Raw genomic sequence first — 6,676 nt, forward strand, 5'->3', positions numbered from 1 at the left:
ATTTGACATTGTGTATGTGCTCTAAACTTGAAGCAGTCCATCATCCGAATTGAGGCAAAGTGGGTGAAGGCCGCAACAGGAGTGGCCCGCGCCGCCCAGCTTGGGGGTTGAAGGCTATAGCAATAAAAACCGCGCTGTCTTCGAGGTGGCAGGGAGGAAGCCAGGGTGAGGGGAATGGAGAAACACGGGGGGAGGGAGGGTGTTAATAGGGATGGAGGGAGGGAGACGCGTTGTGTTCAGATGAGTTAAATTTCTGTCAATTTCTGTCCGTGTGTGTGTAAAGTCTGAAGTAGTAGTAGTAGTTGTATGAGTAGCAGTAATACACAATAACTTTAAATGTTCAAACAGTCCTCGTTCAAGAAAAATCAAACGTGTGTTTTCCTTTTGTAAATTTAATAAGATTAAATATAATAAATCAGTTATCAAGGTGCAAACCTCATTTCTAATAGTAAGTAAGACCCTTCAGCTTGATTTTCTTTTCACTTGGGGTCTCCACAGCAGATCCAAGGTGGATCTGCATGTTAAATTGGCACAAGTTTACATTGGATGTCCTTCCTGATGCAACTCCACATTACATGGAGAAATGTGGCAAGGGTGGGGTTTGAAATGGGAACCTTTCGCACTGAATCCAAGTGCACTAGCCACTTGGGAGAAACCTCATTTCTGATGAAATTTAAAAATAATTAATGGAAGTAAGCAATTTAATGAGTTAGATTTTCTTATTGGGGTACTATCTGGTAAATAATAATACAAAGATGGTTGCAGATTTTACAGATTTTACTCAAGAATAAAAATAAAAAATCAGAAGTAAAAATACACAAATTTTGATAATGCTGATTTCTTGTAAATTGTAGTAGACTACATCAAAGAAAGTAAACTGGCTTTTCTTTTTTGTGTTTGGATCATTTACTTTTCCGCAGTCCGCCAGATTTGCAAAGGCACCATGTGATCCACACTTCTACTGCCTCAAAATGTCATAACCAAGTTCTCTCAATGGATGCTGCACATACAGTGTGTGTGTGTGTCCTCGTCATTCTTTTTCTTCACTTAACTGACAGCATTGCTGATGCAAAGCTCAGGAATAAAAAAAACCTTCAACAATTCTGAGTTCTAAGTCACAAAAACTTCACTTCTTGGCATTTTGTGATTCTTATTTCAAACTTTAAACTGAGATAAGCAACAGTGAATTTCTCAGATGCGAATCTTCCAAAATATCAGTGCCATATCACAAATGAGTTTTTATTCATGAGATGTGCAGAGAAGAAATATTTGGGGGTGTAGAAAATTTTGCAGTCAGTGCATTATTGTCCACAAGATAAGCAGACATTTGCATGCAGGTGTTAATGTACAGCGGCCTAACGGTGTGCAGTAATTCCATCAAGAAGACTTCAGCTCACGTGTTGTTTAGTATGTGGTCATAATGTGCATTCATGTGCAGACACGTAATGTGGCCCAGAGCACACTGAATGCCAAATGAACTTTATGTCTGGCTCTTGTCTTTCCTCATTTAGCCTCTGTTTTTAACTTATTCCCTTTGTCGCTTTCACTCTCATTCTATGCTCTGTCTCACACCCCTGCAGACTGAAACATACACTTATCAATTCAGAGTGGCCAAACAAGAGAGACGTGCATGTTTCCACTCGTACACTCCTCCTCACATTTACCCGGTTTTGACCCCAATCTGTTGTTTTGTCACCATCTTCTCTGCATTTGCTCACCACTATTTTCTCCCAGGATCTTTTTCGTCTTTTAGCCTTCACCTTTCTGGTTTATTCTGTCTCTGTTTTCCCTTTATACTCTGATCCCTTTGTCTGGCATTTTTTGTCTCCCAGTTAATGTGATAATGTGAATGCATTTTTGATCTGTCTTTTTTTCACTTAGCAAAGACTTGATGAATGCACCTTAGAGCAAGAATTAATGAGCCGTTTGTTACTGGTCTCTGAACTTGTATTGTATTTATGGCTTATGTTGATTCTTTGAGTTTCTCATCAGGAGACACAGTCAAAGCAGTATGCAGTTAGATCCATATATGAGGTCTGTTAGAAAAGTATCCGACCTTTTTATTTTTTGCAAAAACCATATGTATTTGAATCACGTGTGATTGCATCAGCCAAGCTTGAACCTTCGTGCGCATGCGTGAGTTTTTTCACGCCTGTCAGTTGCGTCATTCGCCTGTGAGCAGGCTTTGTGTGAGCAGTGGTTCACCCACTCATCGTTTTTTTTATTGTGAATAAATGTCTGAACGATTTGGAGCTTTGCTGCATCAATTTTTTTCCAGAAACTGTGAGAGACCTCCAGGTGAACACCGTTCGGAAAATTAATGTCTTTCAGGGACGATTTTATGGGGATTACACAGATTAAGGAGTGATCCAGACAGTTTAAAGACCGCCCACAACTGCTGAGAGTGCGCCGCGCTCCGAGCGCGGATCGACAGGCTCCAACCCCGCTGGAACAACCAGATCATTTCCAACGTGAAGGCTTTGTTGATCCGGGACGTCGTCTGACTTTCACAAAAAGGCAGAAGACGTGGACATCAGCACTTTTTCGGCACATTCCACTGTTACAGGAGTTTTTTTCATGGAAAGAAAAGTGGAGGGACGCACCACAGAGCCGTTCATTACGCGGCACAAAACCACCTCGGTGTTGGTCTCACAGGACGGCTTTCAGGTGGATTTCAGACAACTGTCGGTTGCTTTTCAGTCGTGTGATTATCCGAGAAATTGAGCATGAGCTGGACATGCCCCAACATGTCCTGTGAGGCTTCATCATGGCATTGCTTTGCGCCATGCGGCTCCACCGCGACGCGCGGAACTCATCCGCACGTCTGTCTCAATGTGCCGAAAAAGTGCTGATGTCCACGTCTTTTCACAATTCCTGTGCTAGTCAGACGACATACCGGATCAAGACAGCGTCCAGTTTAGAAATGAACGGCACATTCCACTGTTACAGGAGTTTTTGTCATGGAAAGAGGAGCAGAGCTCCGCGCATCGCAGTGGAGCCGCATGGCGCAAAGCAACGCCGTGATGAAGCCTCACAGGACATGTTGGGGCATGTCCAGCTCATGCTCAATTTCTCGGATAATCACATGACTGAAAAGCAACCGACAGCCGTCTGAAATCCACCTGAAAGCCATCCTGTGAGACCAACACGGAGGTGGTTTTGTGCCGCGTAATGAACGGGTCCGTGGCGCATCCCTCCGCTTTTCTTTCCATGAAAAAAACTCCTGTCACAGTGGAATGTGCGGAAAAAGTGCTGATGTCCACGCCTTCTGCCTTTTTGTGAAAGTCAGACGACGTCGCGGATCAACAAAGCCTTCACGTTGGAAATGATCTGGTTGTTCCAGCGGGGTTGGAGCCTGTCGATCGGCGCTCGGAGCGCGGCGTGCTCTCAGCAGTTGTGGGCGGTCTTTAAACCGTCTGAATCACTCCTTAATCTGTGTAATCCCCATAAAATCATCCCTGAAAGCCATATTAATTTTCTGAATGGTGTCCAGCTGGAGGTCTCTCACAGTTTCTGGAAAAAAATTGATGCAGCAAAGCTCCAAATCGTTCAGACATTTATTCACAATAAAAAAACGACGAGAGGGGTGGACCAGTGCTCACACAAAGCCTGCTCACAGGCGAATGACGCAACTGACAGGCGTGAAAAAAGTCACGCATGCGCACGAAGGTTCAAGCTTGGCTGATGCAATCACACGTGGTTCAAATCCATATGGTTTTTGAAAAAAATAAAAGGTCAGATACTTTTCTCACAGACCTCGTGTGTATATATATATATATATATATATATATATATATATATATATATATATATATATATATATATATATATATATGTATAAATATGTATAAATATGTATATGTATAAATATGTATATGTATAAATATATACATATTTATACATATACATATATACATATACATATTTATACATATATATATATATATATATATTAGGGATGCATCAATACCACTTTTTTCCAGACCGAGTACAAGTATGAGTACATACATTTTGGTACTTGTTGATTATGACTTTATGTCTGTGAGAACGAACAGCCTTTTTTTGAAAATGTGCTCTGCTTTATCAGCTGTGAGCCTGTTTCTGTTTTTATCTGCAACACCGAGCTAAACAGTTTTTCACTCTCTACATTAGTTTTTAGCTTTTAATTAAATATGTCCAGGTAACATACACAAATGTACAAACACTACTCTGCCTCCCTGGTAAAGTCTACCCCAGGGTGCAGGAAAGGAGGGTTCATCCAATAGTTGAACCTCTGATTGAAGTGGAACAATGCAGGTTCCGTCCTGGTCATGGAACAACTGACCAGCTCTTCACTCTCACAAGGATCCTGCAGGGTGCCTAGGAGTTTGCCCATCCAGTCTACATGTGTTTTGTGGAGTCGGAGAAGGTGTTTGATCGGGTACCCCGGGAGATACTGTGGGAGAAGCTGTGGGAGTATGGAGTGAGGGGGTCCCTTCTCAGGGCCATCCAATCTCTGTACTCACAAAGTGAGAGATGTGTTCGGGTGCTCGGCAGTAAGTCAGATTTGTTTCCGGTGGAGGTTGGCCTCCGCCAGTGCTTGATGAGTTTGAGATTTTTGCATTTTGACCACATCCTTGCTGCGTTCACCAAAATTTTTAAGATGTAATGCTGTCTTCATGGTCTTCGTCTAAGTGTGATGGGGCCCTAAGATCACTGGTTAGTATCCAAGTCTCACAACCACATAGTAAAACTAAACAGCAGGACCCTAAATACCTTCAGTCTCCTCCGAAGACATTGGTATTGCCAAACACCTTTGTCCAGCGACTTCATGACTCCATAAGCTATTCCCAGACATCTCCTGACCTCAAAAGTCAAGGATACAGAGACATGAATGTCACTGCTGAGATAAGTAAATGTGTCGACAAATTCAACACTTTCACCACATACAGACACGTCTGATGGCTGAGTCCAGGACTTCATGGAAAGTATGGATCTTAGTCTTGATCCAGGACAATTGCAAACCCAGACACTCAAATTACTCTCTCAGCTTCTCAAGTGCTGCAATCAAGATATCCATTGATTCCGCAAAGCATTATCTCCAAAGTGAAGGATGGCAAAACTTTCCTTGGCAGCAAAGACATTTAAGCTGCTGGTTTCCAAAACCCAACCCCGCAAAAGGTCAGTGAAAGCGCTGAAGACTGTAGCAGCCAGAACACATTGTTGATGAACACCAGCTTTCATTTAGAAAAATTAGACTTTCTGCCCCTGCTCTACACAGCACTCACAGTACCTAAGGATATGTCGGCTATGATGAGGAGAAAGACTTGTTTTACTTTTCATTTTGAGAATACTGTAGTTGTAGTTCTGGTAATAAAACTGAAATGGTGAAAAAGAATTCAGATTTTCAGTATTAATGCCAAACAGAAAACAAAACATTTTTTAATAGGCCCACTTAGATACATAGCGTATAATTCCACAGTGACATCTGTCTGCAGGCTTTTCTTTCACTGGTTGATAACTTGTTGCAAGTACCTTAACCTCATCACAGTCAGCAGACATGCTGCCCTTACTAACCTCTCGAAGTCTATTGTTTTTTTGATATTAGTGCCTATTTCACTTAAAAAGCTACAATTTGGTGAAATGATGTGCAAGTACATTGTCCATGACTCAACTCAAGGACACTAACTAAATTCATAAAAACCTGCTGTTCAGTGTACTGATGGGTCATACCAACTTCAACTTCCAACTATAATGCTTGCGAGTGTATAATACCCCCCTCTGCCCCGCGTTATTTTTGTTGGATAATGCTTTCATTTCACCAGCCTGAGATTTGGACAGACATTGCTACCACCTTCATATTTGTGTGAATTCTGCTTCTGAAGCTAATTTTTTTTTCCACAAAGTCTGAATAATTATTACCATCCTACCATGCTATATACAAAGAGAGAAGCAATTATCTTCTTACAAAAACTGATTAATTTAATAGCACTGATGCCCTCAGTTACTTTGAAATGTTTGACTTTAATTTACAAAATATTAAATTAATTCATAACATATTGCCAAAAGATATGTTAAGTACTCATATCCTCAGTTATAGTGGCTACTGGTCCAAGATATTTCTGTGCTGTTGCGACAGAACCCAGTAGTTTTTAAAATTCACTGAATTTTCCAGCACCTCTACAACAGCAGAGTCAAAACCGACTCCGCTACGCAGCATGTGCTTGTAAAGTCTGATGACTGGAGAAAATGTTTGAGAAAAAAACATAATTTTTCATGAAAGACAGGTTTCATTTGTTAACAAAATTCATTGTTGAGAGTATAATGTTACTTATCTGAGATGAAATATGCACAGCATATGTGGTGGTAATCTGAATGTGGTTGAAAAAATGTCTTTGTCTGTGGCACTGTGACATCTGTAGTGGCTAAGTAAGTACTACGATAGATTGTTAATACTACTGGGTTAATTTAATTTATTTACATTTATATAGCACCAAATCACAACAAAGTTGCCTCAAAGCGCTTCACACAAGTAAGGTCTAACCTTACCAAGCTCTGGAGCAAGCACAAAGGCGACAGTGGTAAGGAAAAACTCCCTCTGATGATTTGAGGAAGAAATCTCAAGCAGACCAGACTCAAAGGGGTGACCCTCTGCTTGGGCCATGCTACCAACACAATAGACAATACAGGGAATTAT

The 6,676-nt window shown here is 41.2% G+C and overlaps 1 protein-coding gene across 2 annotated transcripts in view; it reads left to right on the plus strand.

Moving 5' to 3' along the window:
* LOC117523141 (cGMP-dependent protein kinase 1) overlaps positions 1-6,676 on the plus strand; it is a 460,927-nt gene that overhangs the window by 77,511 nt on the left and 376,740 nt on the right. The window lies entirely within an intron of this gene.

Source organism: Thalassophryne amazonica, chromosome 13 (assembly GCF_902500255.1).
Source record: "Thalassophryne amazonica chromosome 13, fThaAma1.1, whole genome shotgun sequence".
Taxonomy (NCBI): domain Eukaryota; kingdom Metazoa; phylum Chordata; class Actinopteri; order Batrachoidiformes; family Batrachoididae; genus Thalassophryne; species Thalassophryne amazonica.